The sequence below is a fragment of the Macrotis lagotis genome, chromosome 5 (assembly GCF_037893015.1).
Source record: "Macrotis lagotis isolate mMagLag1 chromosome 5, bilby.v1.9.chrom.fasta, whole genome shotgun sequence".
Lineage (NCBI taxonomy): Eukaryota > Metazoa > Chordata > Mammalia > Peramelemorphia > Peramelidae > Macrotis > Macrotis lagotis.
Genome location: NC_133662.1, coordinates 190,402,639 through 190,422,610, shown reverse-complemented (window position 1 = coordinate 190,422,610; position 19,972 = coordinate 190,402,639). Strand labels below are relative to the sequence as shown.

Genomic DNA, 19,972 nt, shown 5'->3' with positions numbered 1-19,972 from the left:
CTAATGCTATATTTTCCATTAAACATTCTGAGATTTTTCTCATTCCCAAATGATTCATCCTTACTTGGACCTTACATAACATCTTGTTTGAACCTTTCTTTTATGCTTATTTTGTCTAATTCTAAATTTTAGCTAATTTTATATTAGATTACATTTATTAGTCTTGCAAGCAAAATCAGTCAACAAACATTTATTAAACATTTTCTATGTGACAGCATTTTATTAAGTGATGAAGATGAAAAGAAAGTCAAAAACATGGTCCTTCTCCCCAAGAAGCTCATATTCTAATAGGGGAGAGAACTTGTACTTAATTGTACATGAGATATTTACAGTAAAAATAGAAGGTAATCTCTGAAGTACTATGTGATATCTGAAGGGAGAAGGTTATTATTGACAGGGATCTGATTGGATGAACAAACAATAGAACTTTTAATCTAGAGGTTTACCTATTTATTATCTAGAGAAGAACCCTGAGAAAACAGACCCTTTCCTATTCCCAAGAAGATGGTGAAGTCAAGGAGTATTTAAGTGAAGAATATGAAGAAAGGGCAAGGGAAGTTGTCAAAGTCAAGTTTTGCCTAGACTTGACCCAGCTGAAACTACTATAGAGAAACATGGGGCATAGATTTCAAGTTGGAAGAGAATTTAGAGAACCTAGTGAAATTTCAAAATTTTTCTTTGGGTTTTTTCATGCCTCATAATCTCACTTTATAGATTATAATTAGCATGAGAACAAAGATTGTGTTATTAAAAATCAGTCTCTCTCAGAACCTATCAGCATATGGTACAAAGTAAAATGTTCATTAAGTGTTGACTTGTTGAGTTAAATTGAATGGTAGTTATTTTCCAATATCAGAAAAATTGCCACATATTTGTGATATTAAATTCCAGAGGACCAAACTAATATTAGTGGATAAAGTTATGGGGAGGAAAATTCCCATTCTATAGAAAGAAGTTTTTTTTTTTTTAAGTAACTAGTTCTTTTTTCTTTTTTAAGATTTTTCAGGGCAATGGGGTTAAGTGGCTTGCCCAAGGCCACACAGCTAGGTAATTATTAAGTGTCTGAGGCCAGATTTGAACTCAGGTACTCCTGACTCCAGGGCCGGTGCTCTATCCACTGCACCACCTAGCCGCCACTAAAAGCAACTAGTTCTGTTGACTGTCATATTGCATAATGAACACCAAGCCAATATAAATATTGGGAAAAGATTAGATGACCACTTCTTAAAGAAGAGTTTGTTCTAGGTGACCTATAAGATGACTTCCATTTCTAATGTTCTATTGACATCTTGGATGAAGAAAAAGAAATAAGTTCAGAGACTGTGGAATGACTCAAAGACATCAAGGATTAGTGGGAGAACAGAGGGGAGGAGTCGCTTGACAGCACATCAGGGGAAAAGAAGAGTACCTTAAGAAGAAGCCAAAGGAAGATATTATGCCTAAGGCTTCCCTCAAGGGCAGAACATACTCCTTTTAGATCTTCATTGTGGCTCCTCTTATGTCATATATGATCTGAGATTTATCCTAAAGTCTTAAAATAATACTATTTCCATAAGGTTGTTGTTATAAGTCATGATGAGACTTTTCATGTTTTCTAACATTTCTCTTCAGATTTTTTTTCTATGTAATGTTCTCACTTCAATCCTTACCCTATTTCTATCCCAACCACCTTCTGTAACAGTAGGCAAGGTTGTATACTGACAGAGAATGACTGAAAGACAAGGATCATATCTTTTAGTCATTGGAAAATTACTAAAACTAAAGGGCTCAAAGATACAAGCAAATGTGATGAGATAACAGTCAATGAGTATTTATTAAACACTAACTATCTGGCAGGTATTGTGCTAAGTGCTAGAGATACAAAGAAAGGCAAAAATACATACTTTGCCATAAAGAGATTTACAGAAGATAACATCCATACACTTATGTACATATGGTGTAAAAATGAGGATATCTTATAGGGAAGCTCCTAATCATTGGGAAGAAGAAATGGAGGCTCCTGGAAAAACTTCTTTCAATGGAGAGAATCATAAAGAAAATTAAAGAAGCTAGAAGGTGGAAGTGAGAAAAGACATTCCAGGCAGTACAAAAGAGGTGTCACAAAGGCAGAGATGCTAGATGGCTATAGCAGTAGGCTTTGCCCAGTCACTGAGTCAGCTCTCATGACTCTACAAACAATTAACTAATTATGACAAGGAACAATCAGAGATCTCTAATAGCAACAAAACAGAAAACAGAAAAGTACTGACCTTGATAAACTCTAGTTTGTATGAGACCTTGGGTCCCTGACCAATAGCATGAGGAGGGGCTAAGACTTGGATATAGAGATCCCCAGTCTTGACCTCAAAACAGGTACTATTAGAAATCTGAGTCAAATATGGTCTTCTACATTTTTTTAGGCTTGCATATAGTTGATGGCTTGAACTGTGTCTTTCTTAGAACTATTGTATTTTCAGTTATCTATACTATGTATAAGTCTGGGGGTCTGGGAAATGTTATGAGTGTGAAGTCATATGATCAGTTTTTAAAAATTGATTTTATACTTCAATGTGGAGTAAAGCACTATAAAGAATAGTTAAAATTTCCAAGATATTCTTTTAAAAGGTGAATCTACTATGCCAAAGTCATGTAAACTATGGCAAATCGCTATTTCTGATTTGGTACATCTATATGAACTATACCCACTGAATTGATAAGTCCACACAACCACATAAAGAGAAGTAGAATTAGAGGATATAAAGAAGTGAATCTTAAAGAAAATCGAAGAAGCAAAAAGGTAGAGATGAGAGGAGACATTACAGGTAGCAAAAAAGAGGTGCCAGCAAATCAGAGATGCTCTTCCCGGTCTATTAAGATTGCTACAGTGAGTGGAGATTTTTTTTTCAGATTCTGGATCCTTCTTGTTAACTAGGATCAGGTGGAAAAATTAGAAGTGCCACCTATCTTAAAATATTTGGAAATTCTAGCATCAGGCTTCAAATCATAACAAAACAAAACTGATATCCTGGGTAATTATTTTTACCCTCTATGTGACAATTGACACAAAACATTATAAAGGATTTTTAATCTAACTCAGGTAATGACTTGTGACTACTATATGTTCCTTTTCACATTTCTATTCCTAGAGCTGTTTTTAGACATTGACATTCCTTTTGCCAAAAAAGGCAAAATTATGAATGAGGTTGTCTTTACTGTTCTCAAAAGTCTACATGACCTGAAAGAGTTTAAAAAAAGAGATCCAATAGGGCAATCAGGTGGCATAGTAGATAGAATACTGGACTTGGAATCAGGATTCATCTTTCTGAGTTCAAATCTGGCCTCAGACACCTACTAGCTGTGTGACCCTAAGTCAGGTAACTTAACTCTGTTTGCCTAATTTCCTCATCTGGAAATAACCTAGAGAAGGAAATAGTAAATCACTAATATATTTAACAAGAAAACTTCATATATTCATAAAGAACTGGACACAACTGAAGATGATTTACCCACAAGAAAATCCAATATGATTTTCAAATAAAACTTAGAAGAAATCACCAATTTTTCCAAGCCCTGACCTTCAGGCTCCATTCTAGGCATCTTTCTTACTTTATGCTCTCATGTTAAGAGACCATTTTATTCATTTTCATTGATACAAAGAACTATGGGATAAATTAGTGAGATACATGGCCTGTATTGGTCCTGCAAGTGAGAATTTCCCAGAGAGTAGTTTAGCCATTTTAATCCTTACAGGTGGCATTTGAAGATCTGAAGTGACTAGAATATCCCAGGAGAAAGATATTAAGAGACGCATTTTTTTCACTCTCAAGGACTGTGACAAACATTGTCCAGGGAGAAGTTTCTGGAAAATTCTGGAATCTATCCATAGTTTTCAATGGGATAGCCTAGTAGGGAGCAATATAGCAAAAAGAAAACCAAGTATTATAATATAAATGAATCATCTATTTTATATATATATATATATATATATATATATATATATATATATATATATATATATATATATATCCTGTAGGGAAGTCAGGCTAGTATTTTAAAAAATAAACCATATATAGGATTAAAGAATCAGATTAAAACTGGGGTGGGCTCTTAAAGGTTATCTAGCCTAGTCCCTTCCATTTGTAGAGGAGAAAGAAGGTCCAGAGACACTCATCAAGTTCATATAGAGAAAACAGAACTAGTATTTAAAACCATGCTCTCTGATTCCATATTCAGTCTACTTTGTATTCTAACATATTTTCAGATAAAGGAAATGGGGCCCAGAAAGGCAAAGTTCTTTGCTCAAGATCAGTTACACTGGTAGTAAATCAAAAAGCTTGAGTCTGAACTTGGATCGTCACCCAGTTAGTCCTGTCTCTTTTCCCGTGTGCTTTGCATGATATCTCCTTTAAGAGAGAAAGACTTTCAACATTTATAAGAGCTTGTATGAGAAAATGGCAGTAATCAGTGACAGACCTAATTGAAACTTTGGATCATTAATCATCTTTGAAATTCATGCCCCCTTGTTTATAGATATGTAATCTTTATGAAAATAGCTTTGTTTTTTGTTTTTTTTATATGAGCAATTTTGGAATCCATGTATGTCTTTTTGTTGACATAAATCATACAAACTGATTTGAATTAAGACTTTCAGAGTTGTCCCAAATCCTTTGATTACTGTGATTTCATAAGCTTATAAAATTCTGAGTTGAAGGACCTTCAAACTCCTTCATTTTACAAATGAAGAAACTGAGGACCAAAGGCATACAAAGAGTGTTAGCCTGACTTTTTTATATCTGTCTCCCTGCTTCCTTGTCCTCATCAATATATTTCTAAAGTAAGGAAAGGGGAAAAGAAAGGAGTGAAATGGACAGAGGGATGAAGGTGAAAAAATTATACTCATAAAAAAATTATTTATGCATTTTCCAAAGAGAAGTACACAATCCCACTAAGTTGAAGTCAGAGGCTATAAAATGAACCATCTCTCTCCTACTCCCCCTGAAATAATCTACCATGCAAGGCAGGGTTAAATTTTCTCTTTCATCCTATGCCAGTCACTCCAAGTGCTGCTAATGGATGAAATCAAACCTGAGTCTGTTTCTTGCTTCCACAAAAAAAGAAGGCCTTTTAAAAAAATTTTGTGTGGCCTGTTGATGTTTGGGTCCCTACCTCCCCACCTCCCGTGAACCTGTCATCACATTAAATATGTATTATTTAACTGAGCCTGTGGGAGAACCGGTGGCCATGTTGTACATTAATGGCCATAGTTCCAGATGGATTACCCCCGGGGCTATTGGCAGCTCCTCACAGTCCCGTGACAGACTGTCTCAATGGGTAACCATAACCAGGGCATTTGCACCTGACTCTATAAAATGGCAATGCTCTTCCCTCCCCCAGGCTACTTCATTTTCTCCTCCCCCTCCCCCAATGCATAACAACATTGCTTCTCCTTTAGGGAGGCTAGTTGACCCTAAGAAGTGTGCTGAGAGTGTGAGAACATGCCTGTGACAAGATGCAAGGGGTGAAGAAACGTGTTGTGTTAGGAGTGAGTGTGTGTGTGTGTGTGTGTGTGTGTGTGCAAACACTTCTCTGTAAATACAAGAGCAAAAGGTTACTCAAAGGATTGTTTTTCTCAAAAGAAACAACTTAGAACAAGCTATGCTTGACTTCCAGGAGCTGTAAATAAGGGTTAAAAGAAGGAAATAAGTGGTGTTTGTAGTTCAAATTAGAAGCCTTTTTTCCCCCTCACTAAATAAATTGGTGAATCTATAGGCATTGAATTGAGGTGCCTTCTTTACAAATTACCACCACCTTAGCTCAAATCCCCACTATTTCTTATTTCAAAAGCCTCCTAACTGGTCTCTCTAACTACAGCTTCTTCCCTTTCCAATTCATTTTCCATACAGTTGTAAAATGAATACTCTAAAACATTGTCTGCCCAGTCATTCCCCTTCTCAAGAAATTTTGCAACCTACCTACTTGTCCCTAAGTCTATGTCTGGTACCTAAAGTACTTCCCAACTTGGCTCTAACCTTTCCAGATATATTACCCACCCTCTCCCCCAGATACACACACACACACACACACACACACACACACACACACACACACACACACAAATTAGTCTTCCTTGTACATAACATTCCATTTCCCATCTACGTACATTTGCACAGACTGGTCCTCAAGCCTAGAAACACAGACACACACACACACACACAGACACACAGACACATAGACACATACACACACACACACACACACACACACACACACAAACACTTAAACTAATCTTCCTTGTATATAACATTCCATCTCCCAGATACACACACTTAAATTAGTCTTCCTTATAAATAACAGTCCATCTCCTATCTCTGTGCATTTGTACAGACTGATCCTCAAGTCTAGAATGCTTTCCCTCCTTACCTCCACTTCTTGGAATTCCTTATTTCCTCAAGCCTCAGTACAAGAGACACTTTTTTAAATCCTGCTTACTGTTCTATTCCAAGTTCCTGCTAAAAATTGTTTCATATTTATTTTGTACATGTTTTGGATTCATTTACCTGTGTATGTTTTTCTTCCCAATAGAATATAAGTTCCTTGAGATCAGTGACTTTCTTTTTTTACCTATCTTCTACTTCTTACAGAGTGCCTAGCATAAAGTAACCACTTAAATATTTATTGAATTACACTGAATTAAACTGAACAGTCACAATAAGCAGACCATTCTTTTGGGTACTGAAATTGTGAAGGGAGGTAGCGCGGGGGGGGGGGGGGGGGGGGAAAGGATGGGGTGGGGAGAATAGTTCCTGTCCTTGAAGAGCTAGGATTTTCCTTGAAATCTCTGCCTCACAACTATGTTACATTCATCTTGGAAGGTGGGAACCAGAGAGATTTAATCCTTATAGTTTTGAAGAATTTATTTTTCTGGGGTACATAGGTGGTGCAATGGATAGAGCACAGACCCTGGACTCAGGAGTACCTAAGTTCAAATCCAACCTCAGACACATAATAATTGCCTAGCTGTGTGATCTTGAGCAAGTCACTTAACCCCATTGCCTTAAATAATTTTTTTAAAAAAGGGGATGGCTAGGCGGTATAGTGGATAGAGCACTGGCCTTGGGCAAGCCACTCAACCCTATTTGTCTTGCAAAAATCTAAATTAAACAAATAAATAGATGAAATTATTTTTCTGGTTAGTTACCAAGGTGAGGCAGAAAGAAGGGCTAGGCAATCATCACGTGGGAAGTTTGACACCTTGGCCTCCCTTCTCACTAAATAACCAGAGTAGTGAAGAGAGTTATTCAGTAAGATGTAGCACCATCCATCTTACTCCTTCATCCACCACCAAGTATTGGTTTCCTTGAGGTTTTGTCCTAGGCTCTCTTCCTGATACTTATACTGCCTCCATTAGGGATCTAATTCACCCTATGGTCACCATCTCCCCACATTCAGCTCCAAAATCAAAGTTTTAATCTATCTCCTCAACTTTAATCCTCTATCTCCAAATGCCTGTTGGACATCTTGGTATCCAGCCTTAGTGCTCCATTGCTATCTCAAATTCACTATATCTGGAACAGACGGAACTTATTATCTTGTCCTCTAAATACTTTAACTGATCAAAATCCCCCTATATCTGTTGAAGGAATCAACATCCTCTTAATTACCACTCTTACCTATAGCCTTAGAGTTATCCGTAACTTTTCACTCTCATTCATATATCTAATATATATATATATATGTATATATATATATACATATATATATATATGTATATACATATATATAATCATTTGCCAAGTTCTGTTCATTTTACCTCTTCAATGAACCCCTTTCTGTATGTAGTCACCACCCTAATTCATGCCTCATCACTTCTTGTCAACTACAATAGCCTTCTAGTTGTTCTTCCTAATTATACTCTCTGTCTTCTCTAATCAATCCTCCATGCAATTGTCAAGATAATATTCCCAAGGCACAGACACTCAATAAATGATTATTCATTTAATTAATAAAACTGGTACTTGGGATAAGACTAACATCCATGACAGAGACTGACATAATAGTCTGTTATTATTCGTATTATTGTGTTTTAGGAGACAGATAACTATGGTCTAATAGCATACATGTAACAAAACTGTATCATTATGGAGATCTCTTATAGTAGAAACTACAAGAAGACAGTCTTGTATATGGTGAACATTCAAAAATCGTTCCTGAATTTGAGGACTATCATGCAAAAACAATGAACATCAGATAATTCCATGAAAAAAAAAGACTTCTTACAAAGAAAGAGATGAGTCATTTCCCTTCTCTGACCTATTCTTCATACAGTTCCATATAGCTTAACATGTTGTCATAGGACAATTATACATTTCATGAAAAGGTTTCAAGAGGGCAATGAATATCTACCTACTTATAAATACACTTGCCAAAATAAACATTGAATAGCTTATTACATCTTTTGCTTGAGGGCAAAATCTAATTACCAGATGGGGCCAGAAAGAAATCTGTCCTAGCTCACCTCACATTTGCACCCCCACCAACTGCCACCTATACACCATTAGCCTCCAAAGAGAGAATTGTTCAGAATGTGTGAATTGACTGCACCGTTTGGATCTCTAGTGCACTCTACTCAAGCATCTGGGATTAGCTTCTACACAAGCCGTGTACATCATTTATCATTAATGAGTCAGTATCCTGAAGAGCAGAGTATTTCAGTCATGTACATGAAAGCAGTGTTTCAAATCAGACATTTCTCAGAAAAGAGGGATCATGTTGTTTGGGAAATGGCCAAACAAATTGTGCTACATAAATGTAATGGAATATTACTGTATTTTAAGAAATGACGAATATGATGAATACAGAGAAACACATCTATGAACCAATGCAAAGTGATCTAAATAGAACCAGAAAAACAATATATACAATGGCTACAATAAGGTAAATGGTAGAAACAGGCACCACAAAACCTCAAAATGGATGTTGTAAAATTATAAAGATAAACATGACCTCAAAGGAGATACAAGACATCCCTGCCCCAATCCTCTGAAGAACTGGGGAAGTGCAGGTAAAAAGCAATATACACTGAATATATTTCTGGACTTTTTCAATATATTGGCCAGTTTTTCTCATTGTTTTCTTCTTCCTTTTTTTTCCTTTAAAAGAAAATTCTTTGTGATGTGAGATTCCTCTCTGGATCAAAAAGGGGAAGGATTATAGGAGAAATTTTCTATGTGAAAGCAAAAAATATCAATAAATTTTATCTTGAGCAAAAGAAAATTCATTTCACAAAACTACAAAGAGTAGATTTGGCCCCAAAGAAAATGTAAGAGGACATTTCCTTTCCATCTCTCTTTTTTTTGGTATTTGGGGAGTAGAACATTGTATAGAATGTCAGTTATTTCCAGAAGTATTCTTTGATTTTGATGAATTTACTTCTCTTTTTTCCCTTTAAAAATTCTTTGTGTTAAGAAAGACAAAGGGAAATATAGATGACATAAAAACAAAAACTATAAATAAGAATCATGAGAGAGATTGACCAAGAATGCCATTTCCTCTATAGCATTCAGGATAAATTGCCATCTCCCACTACAGGTACTATGCTCTGCTTCAATGAGATGGAATCAGAATTGAACTATTTTTTCCCCCAAGAATAACCTTAAGTCTATATTCAAAGACCATCTACAAATTCCTACCTGGCTAAAACAGGGAGGAGTCATTGTCTATTCATATCCCTGACCAGTAAATAGCTATAATAGTCAAGTATAATGTTTCCCCAAGACCAATGGATTATCATTGCTTTTCCAGTGCTCCCTGGAGTAAGGAGTATTAATTTCCTTCTAGTTGACTTGCCAATTTTAGCTATTGCCACTATTAAATTTTTAGGGGCTTTAGATGCAAAATTTGACAAATTTAGTGAAACATTTTTGGTCCAAAGGCAGCATGAGCATGCAGGTTTTGGGGATTTAGCAATAAGTTGTCATTTTAGATACAGCTTTGGGAGCCTCCTTGTGTGGTTGCTATCATTCTGTAACTGTTGTTGACCTTGAGTATAAATGATGAGTCTCAGTGAATTCTGCACCTGCTAGTATCTTTTCTTTTTTTTCTCTCAGGAAAAAGTCAGGGTTCATTCGAAGAACACCATATATGCCTCCACACATATTCTTTGGAGCTGTTTAAAAATCACATTCAAAAGCACAAGCAAGGCAGAACACAGGGATGGGAAGGAAAGACTAGGTAGACACTTCAGGACAGAAAGAAGTCTCTATTGGTGAAGCCCCACATAGTGTACGAAAAAAGGGAAATTGAATGAAAACTGGAAATCTTGATTTTTGAGTTTTAACTAATTGTTTAAAGTTCTCTTTACTCTATTTGGAAAAAATAAACTTATTAATTCTACATTTAGCTTCTTAGACTCCTTGCTTCACTTCCTTGGATCTCATCTGTAAAATGAGGGTATTTCACAAGGAACATGATCCTTTCCAGTTCTGTCTTAATAAATGACCTAAACTCTCTAAGTTGGTTTCTTCATCTATAAAATGAAAATAACAAAATATTTGTGCTGTTCACCTCAGTGTTGTTGAAAGTTATACCCAGTGTCATATTTAAAGCATATTAATATGAGTAATTTTTCATTGTTATCTTATGTACAGTATAGAATCCCGGGGAGGGGGGAAGAGGTGTATGAGCAATGACTTCATCCTGAAAAGCAAAATCTGAATAGAAACTGTAGGATCATGAGATTTAAAACTGGAAGCTAACTAGTAATTATGTAGTCCTTTAAAGTTTTCAGAGCACTTTATATCTATTATCTCATTAATTCTTACAACACTGAAAGATAGAAATTATTATCATCCCTATTTTACAGATGAAAAACTGAGGCTGAGGGAAGTATATAACTTGCCTAGGTTCACAAGCTAGTAATTGTCCTAGGGAAAATATGAACTTGGCTTTTCCTAATTTTAATTCTAGAAGTCTAGAAGACCACATAGTAGGAATCAAAGCCAGAACTGAAATACAAGTCTCCTAACTTTAATTTCAGTTCTTTATCTTCATCACAATTTTCTCCCAATTGTCTAGTTTTCTGCTCGGGATACATCAAGTCCGTAACTCAAAATCTACAGACTTTTTTCCCCTGCCTTTTGAAATTAGAGAAGCCTCCAAAGAAAAGTGATGCCTTGACTCACGGTGCGTCATTTGTCTCAAATTGTTCTCATCTGCCCTTTCCTCTGAAGATGTCTTCTCATGCTTGGGATAGACAGGCCCCCCCCCACCCCAATTCACCAAGAGATTTGAGACCCCATGGTTACCTTTAGCCTAGTTTAGTCTTTCTGTTGAGTTGATTTTATCAGACCTACAGTTAAAGTTTCTTGAAGTCACAGATGAGAACAATTGGTTCAGAGGGCTGTGAAGGCAGCAGAAACAGAGCTATGGAGCACTTAGAGCTTGGTCAGAACACTAATGATGCTGAGCTCATCCATTGCATCTGGGCCACCACCAGGTGACCTGACTTTCATCTTGCTACTGTATTTCAATGATTCTGGAAGAGAAATTTAGACAGATGACTGTGTAATTGCCTCATTTCAATTCAATTCACACACAAATCAAGACAGTATCCACAATGCCACTGTTCTATCAAAAATTAAGGATGAACGACAACAATATTTGTCACAGGAGAGAAAGCAAATCATTTTTTATAGTTTTTACATTCTAATGGAAGGTAAACCTAGTGAAGTCTTCACTTTTCAAATGACAAACCACTAGTTATTAAGACCTTTCATATTCAAGGATGGTCACACAATTTTCACTTTCTGTGCCTTCTGTACAGCGAGACAGCTCACCTTTCCCACTCATGTGTATCTCTATTTGTTTAACCAACTCTAAACATCTTTACTGATCTCCAGTTAAGCACAAAGCAATGGGTTAAGCAGTTTTGTTGAATTAGAACTAGAAGAGACCTAGAGAATTATCCAGTCACAGATTATTCACTTGGTTTCTAAGATTAGTGTGAAAAGGACCCAAAATTCTATTTAAAAGTCTGCTCCTTTTTTGTGGAGGTCAGGATTCAGTCAACAGAGGAGAGTATCCCAATATCTAATGAACTCAGGAAAAGGTCTATTTCCTACATATTTTGATGCTCATCTGGATTAATATTGTTTCTCTGAGAGAAATTTAAGTTCATTGAGGATAGAGACTATTTTCATTTTTGAATTTATATCCCCACCTAAAACAAAACTCAATGAGTAGAAGATATTTAATAAATGCTTATTGAATTAAATCATTGTTGATTACTTCAAGGTCATAGACTCACAGCTAGAAGATCCGTGGTAAAGAGCAATGCTCCCTTCCCTTCCTCATATAGATAAGGTAACTAAGACTCAGACAGGTTAGATGACCTGCCCTGGGTAAGATAATTATCTTATTTGAACTCAGGTTTTCATAATACAGCTCTATCACTTTATATAATTCACTGCCTAACTGCCCCAGTATTTGCTATAAATCAATAAAGAAAGAATCCTTGGCTTTGGAGTTTAGCTCAGGGTTGTTTGTATTATAGGGAGGAGGAGGTAACCGCTTAATCAGTTTTGAAAATATTTTATAATTAGTAAAATAATATCTTCCCATCAGTACTCTATGCTCTTTCTTTCTCTTTCCCACTTACATTAATTTGTCCCAGACCAAAATAATAAAGGAATATATTTTGTTTCAGCACTATATAGAGATTGCTTTGCCCTGATGCATAAAAATCAACTGCAGGTTCCCTCATTGTTTAGACAGTCAGTTAGATATTGTGGTTTATAAATAATGTTATTTATTAACATTTGCAAGAGAAGCCGTACAGAGGAGACCCACCATTAAATCTAGCTAACTTGGGAGCTTCAGGTTCACACCATTATTGTTTACCAAAAACAAACAAAAAATACTTCATCACAAATGTGCTAGATGAAAATGTGAAATCAATAGCCAATACCATGAAACATGTTTCTCTATATATCTACAGTACAGCAAGTGGATTGATTCAATAATATTCTGGAATATCTCAAAAATAATTTCAGCCCTATCCCCTCAGATTAACTTGAGATCAGATCCAGAGCTGAAGGGAATCTCAGATGTCAACTAATCCTACCCTTTCATTTTATATGTGACAGAGATAAAGTCCTGAGTGTTTAGTGACTTGCCTAAAGTCATACAAATAGTAAGTGGAAGATTGAGACTTTAAATGGAGGTCTTCCCATTTGATATCTCTACTTGCTTTTGCTAGGTAACAGTTCCACCTTCCCTATATGGCATTCCCCAAGACCTAATTTACTCATTTAAACAAAAGAGTCAAGTTCAAAGAAATTTTAATTGTCCAGAGCAGATAAAGCCTCAAAGTCTTATCTACTGAGCCAAATTTTTTTTAAAAAGATGGTAAATAGATAGCTTCTCAATTGATGCTCTGTAGAAAAGTTAATAGCCTAAAGTATAGTTAATAGCCTAAAGGTTTGAACTTGTGATAAGGATCCCATCCCAATCAATTAACCTTCAAACCCTACCACTGGCTCTTGATTCCCAGCTCTTATGTCAGACCACAGTCATATTTGAAGGGGACAGCAGAGAAATCCTCCCAAATACTTGGAATGAGAACATTGGAATTAATCTTACAATTTTAGGGACCAAATGACATGAAACATATTCCAGAACGAGGTTGATCTTTGACCAATGCTGTCAGATTTGGCAAGTATTTACTATGAGATTTGGAAAGTCCTGGAGAGTATACGAACAGATGTATGTATGACAGTGTGCACATATGTGTATATACGTGCACATAGTCATGCATACATTTGTGTACACATGTGTGTATATTGATGCATGTATATATTTAAATTAATCAACTAGTCAGAGATTATTATAGCTATCAGGCAGGACTCTGGACCTTCTTGCTATATTTCCTAGAAGTAGCTTCAAGTAGTTCAAGAGGGGGAAAATGGTCTCTGTCAAAAACACAACAACCAAAACATAACATAGTCCATATCATAGCAAAGAAGACAACCTCTCTAAAGCAAACATTTTCTCTGAACCTCCCTGAATCCATCAATTCCAACTTTTTTCATTCAAATGAGATTTCACCCTGTTCAGACAGTAAAACTACTAGATATCATGCATGCAATGATATGAAATCCTCACCAACACGTGTAATAGTTGAATATCTAAAGGCAATTAATTAGGTAGCACAGTAACTAGTTTGGACTTGGAGTCAGGAAGATTTGACTTCAGATATTCTCTCACACGTTTACTAACCATGAGATCTTCTCACTTTAAATTCTCCCCTTTGGTTTCTTCATCATGCTAAGAATAATAGCACCTCCCTCACCAGGCTATTGTGAGGATCAAATAAGATAACATATGGAAAGACTTTAGCAAACTTCAAACCACTCACAAATGCTATTAGCCGTAATTAGAACATTAATTAATAATACTAAAAATATTGTTTAAGTCCCTTGCTGTTTTGTTAATCAGATACAGATTACTCTATATTTTCACTCTATTCACATTCAAAGAGGTACCAACCTAAGAAAAATGCACATATTCATATTTCATTAGAATGTGAGCTCTTGAAGTCAGGGATTGGTTTTGCTTTTCTTTCTAGACCCCATTTTAATACAGTAGGTATTTAATCATTGCTTTTTTACTTACACACACACACACACACACACACACACACACACACACAAACACACACAATGATGCATTTTTGAAGCAGACAGCTTATAAAATTAGATTCTTCTTATTATTATAATAGTGGTATCATTACCCAAAATATTTCTTAGGGCATGGTTTCAGAGTCTGAACTCCATTCTTTTGAATATTCTCAGGGATGGTAAATATTTGTCCTTAAAGGGTGGTTTTGAGTTTTGGAAACAGTCAACAATCAATGATGGAGCAGTGAACCAAGAGAGGTGAGCATTCTGAATTTTGCAAATAGAATTGTTTCCCTAAGAAAAATGGAAGAGGCTGGATATCTTCAAAGAATATTGTAAAAAGAACTGTGGATTTGGGTAAGATTTTAGAATTGATAATGTATAACTTTTTTTTCGTGCTTGAGAGTAAAGATTGCTTCATTTCTGTTATATCTCCATGTCTAGTACATATTGATGATGTTTTTGTCCTTCATTCCCAAAGAAGATCATGATGTCAGGGAGGTGATGTTATAATAAGCAAGTGAATTGAATTTGAGTGAGGGATTGTTTTTGCTAAGTCACCAGCCTTACTTTTCTCCTCCTGAGTCATTCAGGTTCAATGAGCAGATATGAATTAGTGCTGGAGATGACTCTGGATGTGTTAAGTGTTAATTAACAGGGTTAAGTGACATGTCCAAGCTAGTAAGTGTGTGAAGACAGATTTGAACTCAGGTCCTCCTGACTCTAGGGGTGTTCTATGCCCTGTACTATCTAGATGCCTCAAATACATACTAGATACTGTATCAATAAGGCTTGTCAAATTGTCAGTTCAATACTTAATTACAATTAAGTATTTTAATTAAGTATGGAATGTAGGTTTTCATTCCCTCTTATCCCTCCCCAAAATGATGCTAATATTTTCCATGACTCATCACTAGTACCAAAAATATTTTAATCGATGGAAACATCATTGGTCAAACATATAGATCCTCCAAACATGACTGCTTTTAATGTTAATACTGAATTATATATACAAATTCTATTTAGAATATTCCAGTGGTCCTGTGATCCAAGTATGTGATGTAGGTATTCCCTCTGGCAAAGCAGATGGCAACTCCTCCATTCCTTCAGATCCTGTGCAATGTTCACCTGTGCCCTCCCACAAACCTACCACAGAGAGCTTACCCAACAGATTAATTCCTTATTCTTGAAATGTGAATATTTCGCTCCGATAAATTTGCTAATATATCAGACTTCTTGCTTTATTATCAGAACAAATGTACATTCAGATGTATATGTATGAATATCTTGTGAACATGAGAGCCAAGATTCTGACCCAAATCGCATATTCCCCATACTATTTGCCCATTTTCCATAGCTTGTGGAAAACCCTTAGGGGAGTGTAACAAAAATGATCGATCAGTGTGTCACAAGACGGACATTTACAGTGGGACTCGGATGGAAAAGGTGAAAGCTCAAGCAGCTGCAAATCAGGACAACGGAAACCTTTGTACGACTGACCGGCCACAACTTGAAGTCCAGATAGGCCGACGTGGGCTGGATACAATTAACATGCAGCTGGATGATCCTGGGGAAGAAAATGCAGAGGCCCCAGTGACACGGTCACCTGGACAGAGGAGGCATCCTCCTGGGACCAGTGTTTTCCCTTTCTCATTGTAAGCTGGTGTTGATTAGACTAATTTCCTGAAGAGGAGCCTGTGGAATGCCTATAGCCTGTGAACTGAGACATGCCCGGCTTCTTTCACTTTCTCTGGGCCACTTTGTTATTGGTCCTTCCTCTTTGCCGAGTCCCTGGAAAGTGCTTTTCTTCTTCCTTCCCAGGCCCTCCGTCTCTGGGAACAGGGATTACAGAGGAGGACAACAGCAGCGGCAGCAGCTTGACAAACGACCCTTGGTAATAGATTAAACAAATGGTGAAAATTAGCTGTAACACAAACTCCCTAACCACCTCCCGGACTAAGCCTCCCACATCTCCCTGGTCTTGGGTCTGCACCTGCAGCCACATAATGGGCAGTGTTTATTGCTAAAAGCCTTTCACACACAGGGAGAAAATATACATAATAAGGACCAAAAGAAGGACATTCACGCTACTGTTCCCTTGTCATAACCATCAGGTCGAGGGAAACACAATTTAACCTTTTGTGGGGTGAATCTTGTATTATAATTATCAAGTGAGATAATATATGTCAAGTGCTTCGTAAATCTTAGTGGTTTCATACTTAAATGGAAATGGGGGCCACTAATTCATATTCAAAGATCTTCCTGGGTCACTTAGCTTTAAATTAATTTTATCTATGTCATGTCATATTTTTATTTATTTTCTTACAAATATCCAAATTATGTTTTAATCTAGGTCAATCAGATTCAGTAGAGTTGTGGGGCTGTAGCTGACACCTCTGTTTAATATTAGCATAGGGGCTGGCTCAGAGTGAGTATTTAACAAGTTAAGCTAACATTTCTAAAGTGCCTACTATGTCCCAGGTGCTAAGAACTTTAGATTTATTAGCTCAATTAATCCTTTAAAAAACCCTGAAAGATAGGTTCTATTATTTTTATTCCCATTTTACAGATGAAGAAGATGAGTCAAACAGGAGGAACATGATTTGCTCAGAATCAAGTAATAAGAAATATTTGAACTTAGGTCTTCCTGACTCCAGGACATATCCATTCATCTATGTAGTTAGATATCTATCATCTATCCATCCACCCATCCATACATCTATTATTTTGCTGCTATTGTGATGATGATGATGATGATGATGATGATGATATTTGTCCTTCTAAGAAGACCATGACATCAAGGAGGTGATGCCATGACACACATGAATTGGATTTCAGTAAAGGGGTGCTGTGCTAAGTCACCAATCTCACTTTTTCCTCCACAGTCATCTGGATTCAGCGACCAGATATGAATCAGGATGACTGGAAATGACCCTGGATGTGAGGCAATCAGAGTTAAGTTACTTGCCCAAGGTCACACAAGTAGTAAGTATCAATTGTCTGAGGCTAGATTCGAACTCCTATCCTCCCAACTCCAAGGCCAGTACTTTCTCCACTGCACTATTTAACTGTCCTTTGTTATAATGAACTTAGCACAACACTGACCTGAAATATGAGTAGTTAACCTCATTGCCGAGACAGAAAACTTCTTTTAGGAGTGGCTGAACTGTGAACAGGGACCAATGAGTATTGAGAGCCATGTAGATGACACCTGGTCTACAGCAAGGCCACAAAATTTATAACTTCTCCTGGATAAAGTCCCTCTAGACTTGTATCAGTCCTGGCAATGATAACAGTATCTTGACTCTTATCGAGTAATTCTTCCTTTGATTTGTCCTCATTGAGCACTTATGAGTAGCTTAATCTGGAAGGGATCTGAGAAGTCATTTAGTCTTTGCCTTCCCATTTTACAAAAAAGAGAAAATGGAGTCATGGAGATTAAGGAATTTGATCACAGACTCTTCCTTGGGAGTAGCTTCCTTTAGCATGTGTGAACATATGAGAATATTTATTTCAGGGGGCCTTCTGGTAATCTAAGACTGAATTGCAATGAAATGTGGCATCTGACTGCCTTTGAGATGTTAATGGTAGAATGCTGAACTTGGAACCTGGAAGAACTGTATTATCCCACTTTAGATACCTACTCATTGTAAAACCTATGGTAAATCATTTAACTCCTCTTCAGCTTGGGCTCTTGGGCTCTTCATTTGTCAGTTGAAAATGTTGGGACTGGTGATCTATAAGGATCTCTCTAGAGCTAAAGCTATATTGGGATTTAGGAAATTCTGTCCTTGCAATAGGTTGCAGGGACAGACATATTCCATGCCCATTCTATCCACCTTCTCTGAATCTGATTAGGCCTTTTGCTTTTTTTGTGAGTCTCAGCCTCAATTCCTAGCCCTTTTGAAAGGTACGATTCTACAATTCCAAGTAGCTCATAGCTTTAGATTGTAGTCAACCGAATTAGAGAATGTCAATATATAACATTGAGGAGAAATCATAGAATGTGAAAGAAACTTTAGAGATTTCTAGACCAATATCCTCATTTTATAGGTAGGGCGATTAACTGGGGCCTAAAGACAACTTTTCACAAGATTCACTACTTGTGTTACCTTGGGAAAATCACTCAATCTCTCTCTGGACCGCACAAAAGGAAGAAGGAAGAAAATGAGAGTTTATTCAGCTCCTACTATGCACTTTGCTAAGCAATTTACAAATATTAATTCATTTGATTTTCACAAGACCCCCTGAGTGATAGGTTCTATTTTTATCTCCATTTTATAGTTGAGGAAACTGAGGTAAATAGAGGTTAAATGACTTGGAGTCACATAGTGCCAGGGCTGGATATCAACACAGGTTGGACTCTAGGTCCAGGGCTCTCTCCATTGTGCCACCTAGCTGGCACAGTTACCTCATAAGCAAAATCAAGGGTTTAGATTAAATTCATTGAGAAGGTTCTCTATCTTGTGGTCCACAGAGCTGCTGTCTACATTGGTATCCCTATGTTTATAAGCAGATAAATTAAGACAATTAAGGTTTCAGTCACTCCTAAAAGAAATTTTCTGTCTCAACAATGCGGCTAAGAATATTGCCTAGGCTATCCTAACAACCTGCTCATTCATAGGATCTTGGGATAATTATAAGCATATAGCTTTGGAGCAAGAGGGGAACTTCAAAGTGGTTGACTCCAACTCCCTCATTTGATGAATGAGGCACAGAAAAACTGATTGATTTGCTCAGTGTCACACAGCTAGTAAGCATCTAAGGTAGCATTCAAGCCCAGTTTTTCCAGATTCACCAGTCACTATATGGTACTCTCTCACTTCTAATGAACTTTTCCATTTCTGCAATGTGTAAATGCTGCCTTTAAACTGAAATATAAAGGGGCAGCTAGGTGGTGAAGTGAATAGAGCATCAAACCTGGAATCAGGAGGACCTGAGTTCAAATCTGACTTCAGACACTTAATAATTAACTATCTGTGTGATCTTGAGCAAATTACTTAATCCCATTGCCTTGTAAAAACTAAAAAAAAAATTGAAATATAAAGTAGATAGCTAAAAAAAAAACCTAATTTCTAGCTCTTATTTACCCTCAACTAGGGGGTAAGGGGAGGAAATCTACATCTACTCACAGATTCCCCTCAGGATCTTAGTCAGATGGGGAGTTCAGTCACTATCTCCTAGAGGCTGTAGCTGAACAAAATTTTCCCCCATAACACCCTAAAGGAGGTTGTCTAGCCTTTGCTGTCAGTCATTCTTTGTCTCATTTCCTACCTAGCCTAATCACCAAGAACTGCTAAAGACCTTAGTTAAAAAAG

At 36.7% G+C, this 19,972-nt stretch overlaps 1 long non-coding RNA gene across 2 annotated transcripts in view; it reads left to right on the top strand.

Moving 5' to 3' along the window:
- Window positions 1–2,269: 2,269 nt before the first annotated feature.
- Window positions 2,270–19,972, top strand: part of LOC141490000 (uncharacterized) — a 40,201-nt gene continuing 22,498 nt past the window's right edge. The window contains exons 1-2 of one of the 2 annotated variants that reach the window (XR_012469047.1): window positions 2,270–2,352; window positions 14,829–14,912. This is a non-coding gene — a long non-coding RNA (uncharacterized LOC141490000). Of the gene's footprint in view, window positions 2,353–14,828; window positions 15,012–19,972 lie in introns of both variants that reach the window. The other variant, XR_012469046.1, reaches the window with a different exon arrangement.